This window comes from Benincasa hispida, chromosome 1 (genome assembly GCF_027475165.1).
Source record: "Benincasa hispida cultivar pf3 chromosome 1, pf3_genome.v1.1, whole genome shotgun sequence".
Lineage (NCBI taxonomy): Eukaryota > Viridiplantae > Streptophyta > Magnoliopsida > Cucurbitales > Cucurbitaceae > Benincasa > Benincasa hispida.
The window spans coordinates 30586246-30599855 of NC_143478.1; the positions used below are offsets into that span (position 1 = coordinate 30586246).

Consider the following 13610-nt stretch of genomic DNA (forward strand, 5'->3'; position numbering starts at 1 on the left):
TGGTTACCTACCACCACCCTCCATCAGCCACCTCTGATGACCACCGACGACAACCAACTCCAGTGGTCACCACCACCACCACTCCAGAGATCACTTTTGGCGACCAATTTCGACTGCCACCTCCAGTGGTTAACTCCCGCAATCACCTCTGATGACCTACTCTGACAACCAGCTCTGACGACCACCACCAACAACCACCACCAACGACCAACTCTGACGGCCAACACTAACGACTACCTCCAGCAACCACCAACGATGGCCAACTTTGATGACCAACTCCAATGACCACCTCCTACAATCAACCCCGTCGGCCAGCTTAAAGTTTTAATAGTTGTTCTTTATAGTAATTTGACTTTAATAGAAATACTTTTGGTATATAGCAAACAAAACAAACTTGTAAATAAAAATACTTTTGAAAAAGTGTAACCAAACACATGAGGGTTTTTATTTTAAGCATTTTTTATCAAAAGTTTTAAATAAAAATGACTTTTTGAAAAACACTGTTTTTCTTAGTCAATTCAAACAAACCCTTAATTTTCAAAGAGTCTATCGTCTCGAAGTGATTTTGAAAATAATAAGTGATTTTCAACGGCCATAAAGCAAAACTGTTGGTTTGGCAACAAGACAATGGATCATAAAAACAAGTATATGTAAATGATATATGCATGATTCAGAGGGGCACTCACCTGATGTCAAACGAAGTTTCTGAATTGCTTCCACAATTCTGGCTTTGCTTAGCGTTTGAACAAACCCAAACTTGTTGCTCAAGGTCATTAACATCATGATCACATTACAGGTGTTTATACTTTATCTACTCTAGTTCCTTCTAAACCCACCTGCAACTATGACTTCAAACAGCCCAACTCAAAGGAAATGATTCTCACTAAACAGAAGATTATTTTTATGTAATCTACAAGCATTCTAAATAAGTTGATCAATCAAATAAAGTTCGAGTAGGTAGCAAATTTCTCTCATTAAAATTTATATTTGATCTAAAAGAATGAAAAACAAATAAGTTGTTTCCTAATAATGACATGCTCCGGAAATGCCTGAAACTGTTTCCTATAAATCGTACCACAAAAATGTATGAAGTGTAAATGTGTTATATAAATAATAGAAAAAAGTTACCAATAATCACCACAAGAGCAAGAACCATCTCTGAATTGGTGGAATCTATTTATGTCTCTAACAATAATCTCACGTGCAACGACTTTGCTTATGAATTTGAATGCAGTATGACAGTCAATACATACTCTCAGATTCTTCTTAACCCGAATGGGAGCCCCTGGTGGAGTTGCAATTAACCCGAAAGCCACAGCGAGTTTCTCACTGTGTTGCCATAGAAGTTGTTCTTTTTCAATTTGTTCCACATCATGTAGATCAGTCTCAATCACAGGAACATAGCCCACTCTACTCAGACGTTCCCACAAATCGTCAAGTTTTACATATATTTCTTTACTTCTAGGGTGGCTTCTATCTCCAACAATAAAGGTGTGCACCTTATCTTTCACCTCAATCCAACTCATCCCTGGCTCCTTCTTCACTAAGCTGTCTTTCATCAATCTTCTTACCTTTGCAACGTTATCCCACATTCCTGTGGACGCATAAATGTTTGCTAGGAGCACATGGGTTCCTGATTTTTCAGGTTCAAGAGTTAACAGCATCTCAGCAGCTTGTCTACCAAGCTCAATATTTTTATGAATCCTTGCAGCACCTAGCAGTGCCCCCCAAACAGCAGCTCTGGCTTGAAATGGCATCTCTTTTACAAGCACCATTGCCTCATCCAATCTCCCAACTCGACCCAAGATATCAACCATGCAAGCATAATGCTCTTGCGTCCGTATAATTCCAAACCATTCTTCCATTAATCCAAAAAATCTACGAGCCTCAGTTACCAAACCAGCATGATTGCATGCAGAAAGGACGCTGACCAAGGTTATGTGATTTGGAGGAATACCATCTTTGAGCATCTGATAGAACAGTTGGAGGGCTTTTCTCCCATGGCCATGTTGAGCAAGTCCACCGATCATCGCGGACCAAGATACAATTCCCCTCCAAGGTATCTCATTGAAAATGCAGCTAGCATCATCTATACTTCCACATTTGGCATACATATTAACAAGTGAATTTCCAGCAAAAACGTCTGATAGCAACCCACATTTCAGGGCATGGACATGGATTTGTTTTCCTTGCTCATATGCTGACAAATTTGCACACGCATTGAAAAGAGAACTGAAGATGAATGCATCGGGCTTTATATCTCTATCTTGCATTTGCAAGTACATCTTTAGAGCCTCCTCGCCCAGGCCATATTGGGAATATGCTGTAATCATTGATGTATACGCCACTAAATCTTCAGCAGGACACACTTCAAAAACTTTTGCTGCATCTTCTAATAGACAACATTTTCCATATGAATCGAGGAGACTATTTGCAACATAACCATCGTATTGATAACCAGATTTGATTGAGATTGCGTGAACTTGTTCACAGAACCCAATGGCCTGAGAACCAGCTGTAGATTTGAGGATTGTTGACAATGTGGTCTGGTTGAATTCTAAACCTTCTTTATACATCATTGTGAAGAGCGATATAGCTTCTATGTCATACCCACAATTGGAGTAACTAGAAATAATTGAATTCCATGCAATCAAGTCCTTTTTAGGCATTAAATCAAACACCATCCTTGCATCTTGCAGTAAACCACACTTGGAATACATATCTATCAATCCAACACCCACGAATGAATCTGATTCCATATCCATCTTCATCAAGGCAGAGTGCAACTGCCTACCTAATTTTATAAGCCCTATCCCAGCACAAGCTTTAAGAGCACTTGATAGAGTAAACATGTTAGGAGCCACTCTAAAGTTTCCCATTTTTCCAAACAATTTAAGAGCTAAATCATTATACTCATGAAGAACACAGCCAGCTATTACAGCATTCCATGAAACAATATCGGGTTTCGGGATTTCATAAAATACAGCTATTGCAGCTTCAGGACACCCAGCTTTTGCATACATGTCAAGAAGTGCATTTGCAGAAAATGGATCAGAATCATATCCTAGCTTTATCAGATACCCATGAATTTTCATTCCATAATCTTCATCCTCCAAACCAGCACAAGCGTTTAATACAGTGGAGAGACTAAATTCATTAGGACCAAGTCCAATAGAAATCATTTCTTGAAACAAATTAATTGCTTCTTCGAAGCAATCAATCTGCACGTAACAAGAAAACAAAGCATTCCACGACACAACATTTCGTTCGGGAATTGCCTCAAATAGCTTCTTCGAATCACCAAACTCCCCACATTTAGCATACATGACAACCAAAGTGTTGGCAACAAACACATCAGACTCAAAACCTGTCACTAAGGCAACCCCATGAATCTGCTTCCCCAGTTCCAAGTCCTTTGTCAGAGAACATGCTTTTAAAACACTAGGGAAAGTGAACTCATTGCCCTTCACTCCCAATAAATACATTTCATAAAAGGTCAAAAGGGCTTCTTCACTACGCCCATTCTGAGCATACCCAGATATCAAAGCAGACCAAGAAACTAAATCTGGCTCAGTACTGGCCATAACAAGTTTCCGGGCAACTTGAAAACACCAACACTTTGAGTACAAGTTTATCAATTGGTTCCTTAGCCTTATATCTCTACACAATCCCAACCTGATCATACGAGCATGGATTTCCATGCCCGAATTTACATCCTTGGAAGCAGTAAACTGTAATAAAAGCTTTGAGTAGGATATGGATGAAGTGTTGCTACTGCTATTAAGAATAAACCCAGAAACATCATTGGTTCGTAGGTTGCTTATATACTTAATCGACGTGTTAACGATAAATTTGGTAGAAGTGAGAAAAGGGGTAGCGGGAGTAAAAGGTTTCAGAGGTGTGGAAAGAAAGGTTCGCAAAGAATTAAGGTGAGAAAAATTCATAACGCACATAATAGAATACAATCTACTTGCTCATTCAAGAAACTACTATCGACTTTCCATTATCAGGGGGAATTCTATAAACCCCCGTACCCAAAAAAGAAAAAGGAAGAAAGGGAAAAACACCCGCCATTTGATCATTTGCAAATATTAGTTTGAAATCAATTTCCTTGCATCAGCTTACGCAGGAAGACGAATTGAAGGGCAAAGCAGATAAGATTGAGCGTACTCTGAAACTTGAGTTGAAGATGAACTTCTTATATCAGTCTTGAACTCGACAGTATGCATCCTCTCTGTCTCTCTTCTCTTCTTTTCCTGCTTGAAACAACTGAATTTGGGAGCATTTCCAATTAGTTCTTATTTAAAATCATTTCTCACATTAGGATGCAACACAAAGACAATTTAAAATCCTAACCTTTCGGGTAGATATCGTTTTGTAGCAAGAGGATACTGTATTCAAACTCTAATAATATTTCCTTTTCAATTAATATTAACAATTCAAGTAAGCTCCATTTGCTAATATTCTATTATTAGATTTTAGTTTTTAAAGATTAAGTTTATTTTTTCTTAATTTCTCAAAATAATTTACGTTTTTTTCTTAAGTAAAAGAGTAAATGACCTTGATTGTTTGTTTTTGTTTTTTAAAATTAAGCATATTTCATCCACATTTTTTACAATGATTTGCTTTTATATTAAGATTGAACTCTTAGCCGAATTCCTAAAATAATAACTTTTTGAAAACTACTTTTTTTAGTTCTCAAAATTTGATTTGTTTTTTTAAACCAATGATAAAAAGTAGATAACCAACTAAGAAATTTAGAGGTAGAAGTAGTGTCTATAGACTTAATTTTAAAAAACAAACACCAAAACCAAAATTGTTACCAAACAGAGTCTTAGAGGTGGAATAAGTATTTATAGGCTAAATTTTCAAAAACTAAAACAAAAAAACAAAATGATTACCAAATGAGACTTTGAGATTTTGGGTTAATTGATGGTTTAAAACTTTGTGACTCAAATTTTGGTTTCTTAAAAGAAAAAAAAAAATTGTTCATTTAAATGATACTTAAAAAATATATATGTGCTTCCATCAAAATGGACATATCTGAACTGGCATGAAGGATGTCCGTAGCTCAAGGTAGGTTTGAAACAAATTGACAATAGTAAGAACACAAAACCAACTACCAAATTGTTAAAAGTGCAAACAAATTCTCACATTGGTTATGGAATGGAATGACTATTTGTATATAAATGAGGATAATTATCTCTACGGCTTTTCTGGGTGGTTCCAAAAGCAATGTGCAAGAGTTAACTACAAGCATGCAGAAGTAATCTGGATTTAAAGCACTTTAACTACATTAATTTTGAAGATCAAGTATGCATGTTCATAATAAAAAGGATAGGGTTTGAATGCACAACTTTGGTAGAACTTCAAAATTACAGCAATCCCTTACTTGAATCTAACCACGAACTCGTGTGGACCACCGTTAGAGTCTTTCCCACTATTTTTTGGCCTTAGAACAGTTTGTATGAACCAAATTATGGTGAGATTAAAAGGAAATTTAGAGAACAAGATTGTTTTGAAGTCAAGGGTTCAAAAACAATTCTTTTCACAATCCTTTGCTTGAATCTAATCACAAACTCTTCGTGGACCACTGTTAGAGTCTTTCCCGTTATTTTTTGACCTTAAAACGATTTGTGTGAACTAAATTATGGTGAGATTAAAGGGAAATTTAGAGAACAGACTCCAAAAGAAAAAGTTCTTCAGTGAAATTTCTTCAATTTATAGAAGATAACATGCAAAATTAAATTGATATGCACTTGACACTAAATTAATCATGCAAAGTGGCTATGAGGCGTTTAGGGTTAGTGGAAAAAATTAAATTTTCCACTAAATTAATTTTCATTCAAAAATTTGAATTTTCCAAATTCCATTTTTAAATGAAAAATTAATTTTATTAAAACCAAATTTAATGAAATTAATTCTACTAATTAATTTTAAATAATTAATTAATAAATTTAATATCAAATATTAAATTAATAATAAACACCAACCTCGAACATGAATCTCTATTCATGTGTACAATATTTAAATCGAATTTAAATATTTACAACTCCAATTTCGTTTATTCAACAATTAAACTATATAATTACATTAATTATATCGCATATAATTAACTATAATTTTCTAAGCCGAATTTAAATGTTTCAAACTCTCTCATCACACTACTCTAAGGTTTAGTCTGATATTAGCTAGTAGGGGACTTAATAGACCTACAGATCATGAGCTCCAACAATCAGAGATTAACCCGCTAAACCCTTTAACCTAATTAACTAATATTTGTTAACTACTAAGACATTCCACTAAAATTCAGTAGTTGTACTCTCCTCACTGTGGATATATTTATGTCCACTTGATTTAACCATGATTAGTAAGTCGATTCTTCACAGATTGTTCATAATTACAGCTGGGTCAATGTAATGACTCGGCTCCCTATGACTTATACTAGATCGTTATTATAGATATGCATGGATACAATTCAAATTGACATGACTTAGTAAAACCAAATAAATAGCATAAAATAATTAATTTTATTAAAACTAAATAAAAAAAATTCATTTAACTCGGTACCCTTAAAACCATAAAACAAAACTAGAAAAATTTTTAAAAAGTCTAAAAGCACAAATACCAAAACTTCGAGTTCAAACATCATGACGAGAAATTTTAAAAGATAAAATCCTGTAGAAAAAAAAAAACATGAGCGGAAGCATACGACTAGTCCTAGTGGCTTGATCACGAATTCCACTTGTCATTCGTCGGCAGTTTCTTACCCTTACCTGAAAAATAAACATGATAAAAAATGAGTATAAAATACTCAGTAAGTAACCTCATTACCGGAGTCAGGCTAAGCATCTATGTCTTCTAGATTCCATTCTCTAGTAGGACGTGCATAAATCTCTACTTTCCATGGGATGGCTAACTAGTGGATAGTTGAACACGCCCTACCATAAGTGAGATGTACCCACAAACCTCTGGTGAATCCCGAAAGAAACACAAGCCTCTGGTGAATCTCGAATCTCGAAGGAGGTCACCACCTCTGGTGAATCCCGAAAGAAACATAAACTTTTGGTAAATCTTAAAGGAAACACAAACCTCTGGTGAAATTTCAAAGGAAACACAAACCTCTTGTGAACTTCCGAAGAAGATCACTACCTCTAGTGGGTATCAAGTTATGGGTAAGGGTAACTATCACTATCATAAACATAACATGCATTGTATAACATAATCCCACAAACATGCAAATACATATCATCATACTCAAGTTCATCTAGCAAATTATAACAACAAAATAATTTAGTTCATGCTTGCACTCATAACATGCTTTAAAACATAATCAAGATCATCTTATTTATCCATATGCATCTTGATGCAAACAGTCTTGGAATCCTCAAAATCAATCTTAAATTTATTGTCTGTCACAAAGGCAGTTCTAGTAGTAAGGCCATTACTTACCTCATGAATAGACAGTTTGTCCGAACGCTTGTATTGTATAATATATGATATTTTACTTCACATCTTGTTTTTTTTTTTCTCAATTGCATGTTTTATTTGCTTTACCACAAACTAATAAACTTAAAATCCTTGGTTATCTGTATGTAACTCAAGCATGTATGTGGTGACATACAAGTGGATCATGTCTTGAGTGATAACCAAAATGGTCTGTAGTATATTGATAACAGGTAGAAATGCACGTTACCATAGTGCTAAATCCTTAAACAATGTCGAATTGCGTTGATGAAATATGTTAAATTGCGTCCATTAAGCATAAATTCTATAATATTGCGGTCGCATGCGTCCAATGCATTAGAGCAGTTGATCTTTATATTTTTGTGCAGAATAATGCATTAACACAATGTAAAGAATGTGATCATAGAAATACATTGGTCGAGCGCAACTTCACCGCAAGACTTTGCATTGATCGTGCTCGCAAACATTCACCCAAGAAGAATCACCGCAACATGGTAGACGCATCCGAACGAAAGGACAATTAAGATCGATGGGACAAAAAGCTAACGACAGTCGGATCCAAATTAAGTTGACAGCCGATAACGGTCACAAAGTATATCCAGTTTTATCAGTGACAATTATCCGGCGCATCAGTCAGGAATTAAAGCTGTCCCATCTGTACAACCAAGAGAGAGAAGCCGACTTTCACCTTTGATGCCCTATAAATACTAAATGCATTCTTCAGAGAAGGGGTTAAGCAATCGATTATTTCTTCATTTTACAAGTTCGCGTCTCTGTCCATAGTCTTCTTTCATTTTAAGGCGGACGCGAGGAAGAATGTGTGCCGATAGATCGTTCTGACAAGTTGGGGAAAGCACTAGAAGCTCCAAGACAAATAAAGGGCCGACACCCACGGAAGCGAGAATATTTGTAGATCAGAATGGAGATTCAGTGTAAAAAGCCTCGGTCAGCAAGGAATTGCTACCAGGCTCTCTACCTTTAATTTCCATTATCATTTTGTACTCAATTCAGTTATAAGAATGGAACGTCTTCCTCTATATCTATTCACTCTCTGCAATTCACGCATGAGTAGCTAAACAGTTGAATAGATTGAGAAGCATTTAGCTAGCACAACTAGGGAATTTTCATCCTTTGTGATTATCTTGTTTATGTATGCTTCATTCGTCTATTAGAGATACTCGGGAGGGTAGTCTAAGGACAGAATCTAGACTTGGGAAGATCAGGTCAGAATCTAGGTTTGGAAGAACCATATTAGAACACATAAACGAGAGATAAGCGCTTAGGAATGAGCACTATTTGTTATTAACGCATCGCATGCATCTTAGCAATAAGGTATGATTGTATGTGGTCACCTTGCTTTCATGCATTTTGCATCAACGCATAGGACAAGATTAGAGACTTAGTGATAGGCTCTATGGATATTTTGCATTCAACACATGTGTCCTAGACTTAGGAGCATCGCATTTACATTGGGAAATGACTTGCTGTGCATGGTTGTATCATGATCGCAAAGTCTGACGCATTCCCAAGTAACGTTAGTAAAGATCTTTTCAACCCGTTCATCGCATACTCATTGCATCTATCAATGCAACTCTCTTTCTCAAATCCGCCGCCTTTATTTACTTTTTTTTATCAACGCAACAACACACCCACACTTTATTTATTTATTTGGTTACCACAAAATTTTCATAAACATTATCAACGCAACTATTTTCACAAGTTCCTGTGTTCGACCCTGGACTTACCAGGAAACTCAGAGGAATTTACACTTGAATTCTGCTAGGGAAACTTGAGTGCACAATGCAATCCATCAATGCATATCATCCATATTTCCATTAATAAAAATCGAGCATCATATATGGATATAGAAGGAAAACCTTATCCTGGTAACGTTACGGATGCGGTTCGCTTTGTGGAATGGTCACAAGTGTTGTGACTTATCACAGATGGTCTGATCCTGATCATTTGTGTTGGGGACATGCGAGCGGAGGTGTCCTATACAAAGAGTTTGTATAAGACCTGACCACGAAGTAGTAACATCTCATTATATAACACCATTCATGACAGAGACTTTACTTCACTAGAATGACCATAGGTAATATAATCTCAATCCTGAGTGAGTTGGAACTCCTGCCATTGAGGGCGATCCTTTGATTTATATGGGTGCGAGTGGCCAGGTCACCGAATCAAACCTACCATTTTAGGGATTCGTCTGATTTAAAAGCTGGGAACTTAGCTACACAAGATGGAATTCACTCCTTCCCCGAGGCAGGGGTAAGTAGATAGATACCTCCCTTAAGAGCTGATTCAGGGCTTGAACAATGTGGTCCCACACACCTTCTCTTGCCCGAGAGGTGTTCATACATAGTTAGACTATATTGTATTGTTCATTAGAGGAATCAGTGGTACTTAAGGAATGAGATGTAACTACAGGGGCAAATGGTAATTTGGCCCAGTTGTACTTACGAGCATCTGTAAAGGGTCATCATACTCATAATTGGTTATATCCGATGGACACGAAAATATATCTGTGGTAAGAAGAGTTTAGCTGTTGGTCTTTAGTGGAATTCCTGATAGTTAACGGATGGTGGATCTCGTGGCTAAAAAGTTTAGTAAGCTATTCACGAACCATTGGAGCTTCGAGCCACATATCCATTAGGTCCCCTGGGTAGCTTGGATAAAGTCGAAAATCGGTATTTGGGTTAATTTGAAATGTTCAAATTGACAAGAGGAAGTTCGATTATATATGATATAATTGGACTAGTTAATTATATATGATATAATTGGTTAAATGTATGAAATACATTATTTTTAGAGGAAATAAGATATAAATATGATTTATATCAAGTGGAGGAGAAATTACTATAGTAGATATGTGATATCAAACTATAAGGTAAAAATATAATATGATTATATTTATTAATAATTTAATTAGTTAATTATATGATAATTAACCTAAAATCTCTCTCGGACGTGCATTAGTGGGGAATAGCGTAGATTATTATAACCGATGAATAAAAATGAAATTTGTTTCATTTTGAATCGTTCGAAAAGGTTCGGAAAAAGATCGAAGGTTTGCGTTGGTGTGTAAACGTATTCAATCGCTTAAAATCGAGAGCCTATACGATAGTCGTTCAACGCTTAAACGATCGCATACCTCGCGCGTAAACGATCGCCTACCTAGCACCTAAACGATCGCACACTAAGTCCTAAACGATTGGTTAGCTTTCCTAAACGATCGTATGTGTGCCGTGTTTGCTAAGCGATCGCTCACCTTTTCCTAAACGATTGTTCAGTAATACCTACACGATCGTGCAGTTTCTTCTAAGCGATAAACATCTTGCTATGCGATAGCTTCATATTCTCTCCCACTTACTTATCGCCTACACGATCAGTTCTTCCTCCTACCTCTACCAAACTCACCAAAGACCACGCTTTGGGTTCTCACTCCGAGAATACCTGGGGCTTCTTTCTGGTGGTGTCGACCCCACTGCATTCGTGTGTTTTCGGTTGTTCGTGCTGCTGTAGTCGACGCATCTGTTGGGCATTGGTTGATTAGGTAGAGGTCTTCCGCTGCGTTGAGTACCAAAGTTTGAAGACCGTCTTCAACTGGTATGAAAGCTCTCTCCCTTATTATTTCTTGTTCAAAGCATGCCGTTAATTACTGTTTGTTTGCATAACTGCGTTTGGATGTATATGGTGTATTTGGTCACGGTGAAATTGGAGTGATCTGAACGCGCTCATGGAACTCTTCGTTAAGAGATCCTTCGGGGGGAGAAGGGGGGAGGTTTGTCCCGCGAGAGGGAGAGAGAGATTTGAGTTATAGTTTATATATATATATGATGGTGCTCAATTCTTTGGGATTGTTGTAATTTTGTTTGAGGTGATCGTGATTGTTCATGACCTATCGAAGATAAGGATTATCGTGAAGATTTGGCTTCAAGGGTATGAAATATTCTCTAATCCTAATTCTTTTCTTCTTGCATGCTATAAAATATTTTTATTGAATTGCATAATTTTTATTCTGTAAAGTTTGCATGCTGTGATAAAATTGAAATTGGGACGATCTCTACTTCCAGTGCAGACCTTCGGTTTCTTTCAATTGGTATCAGAGCGGAGGTTCTTGTTCCCAATTTTAATTTTTCAGTATTGAATTTACAGAACTGGTGGGTTTTGCATTCTGTACTTTGTTCATATTGATGAATTTGTGTGGAATGTGAACGGTTTGCAATTTTTGGATGTTTCAGGATTGGTTTGTTAGTCTTTACAACTTTATTTTTACGATTTGGTTTGTAAAGGCCCTTTTTTATTGGGCATTAATTGCAATCGAGTCTGTAATTTATTTGTTTTGAGTCGTTCATGAGTTTTCTAGTGTTTTCTAGAGAAAACGATGCCAAAATCGGATAAAAACCGAAGGATTTCGCGACTGTAAAGTGGCTACTGTACAGTAGTGTTAATGCTGCGAAGGGTGAACCAAAATTTTTTTTCCTCTCGGAGTGTTGTGTTTCAGCTGGTTCGCGTCTGGTTCCTTGGTTCAAACGGTTCAGGTGCTGGGCGGTCGGATTCGTGCGGTTCAAGACCCGATTCACCTGTTTTGAACCAATTTAACTATTTTTTTTTTGTACTAGTTAGTTTTCCATTAATTAAATTAATATAAAAGCTATATTAAATTAATTAATTATTTAGGAGTCCACTCCCGATTCAATAATTGTTGTTTAAATTATGTATTTGATGTATGATTTAATTTAATTTATATATGTCATGATGTATGCCATATAGTAAAATCTCACCATAGGTTATGCATTATTCATGCATCATTTATATTATAAAAGTTATAATATATAGTTACATGATTTAATTTTATAGCATACTCATGCATCATATAATATAAGTTTTATAATATATGCATGCATGCATTAATAACATATTCATGCATCATTTATATTATAAAGATTATAATATAGAGTTTGGATGTATGGATGTATGTATGTTATTAATTATTTCATTACTTTATTATATAAGTGTTATGTATGTTTAGTAATGAAATGAGAATTACATGATGCATGACACTACTTTAGATAATCTTATAATTGTTATAATTTTATTAAGTATGTCATTCGATGCAATAAATGATTTTATTTACTTTATAATTGTTATAATTAAATGAAATTAGAAATTAAAACCAATAATTTAAAATATGATTCATATAAACCTAAGATCGCAAAATTTCTAATGAGATTAGAAATTAGTTTAATCTTTTAATCAGTTTAAAAGATTAAGTTGGTTTTAATTAAAAGATTAAATTTGTAACAAATGTATCAATAAGGGACCTTTTATCTGAGGCTAGTTCTGTCTAGGCTGGCGTATTTAAGTTGACAAAAACGGAACACCCCTATCTGGGAACTGACTTGGAAAGGTGAATTAGATAGATTTGCTACAAGCATGCAATTATTGATTAAAGTTTATTAGAATGTTTAATAAACATTAATCAAAGTTGTTTAACTATCCAAAAGAAGTGTTACTTTTGGGCAAATTTAAACAATCACTTAGTAAAATAACTACCCGTATTTTTCTAAGTTAAACAACCCTAGGTAAAACACTTAATGGGAAGAAAATGGGGTATATGATACTTCATTTTTCTTTTTCACGTATCTCCCTTAAGGTTTACACCGTGATATCTACACTCGACCTCAAGGAACCTTTGCTTGTGTCCTCCTATGGGTGGTATTTGTATAGGTCAATATTAAGGTGAATAGAGAGAGTGTTTATAGTGAGTGGGAGTGGGATGTGTGTCAACACATCCCACAGTCTCTCTCATTAGTTTGTAGTAAGTTTTCATGCTCATGTTGGGATTGGTGTCTTAATTTTTTCAGAGTCTCGTAGTTTGTAAACTGTACACATTGTTATGAATAAAATAAGAGTTATTTTATTTGGCATTTACTAATATCCAATAAACAAAGCTTCATAGTTATTATATGTAAACTTAAGCATGTATATGAGATATACAAATGGATTATGCCTTAAGTGATAACCTAAAAAGGTCTGTACTATAAGGATTGAGGAGGGTTACCTAATCCTTGTGACACTACGGGTACAACCCGCTTTGTAGAGGTTTATAAGTGTTGTAAACTACTACAGATGGT

The 13610-nt window shown here is 35.6% G+C and overlaps 1 pseudogene across 1 annotated transcript; it reads right to left on the reverse strand.

Moving 5' to 3' along the window:
* Window positions 1-954: 954 nt before the first annotated feature.
* On the reverse strand, window positions 955-4387 carry LOC120068297 (pentatricopeptide repeat-containing protein At5g04780, mitochondrial pseudogene; annotated as a pseudogene). Its single transcript, XR_016527704.1, has 2 exons — window positions 4357-4387; window positions 955-4269 (listed from the first exon to the last, which is right to left on the reverse strand). The product of XR_016527704.1 is annotated as a pentatricopeptide repeat-containing protein At5g04780, mitochondrial pseudogene (transcript).
* Window positions 4388-13610: the final 9223 nt, after the last annotated feature.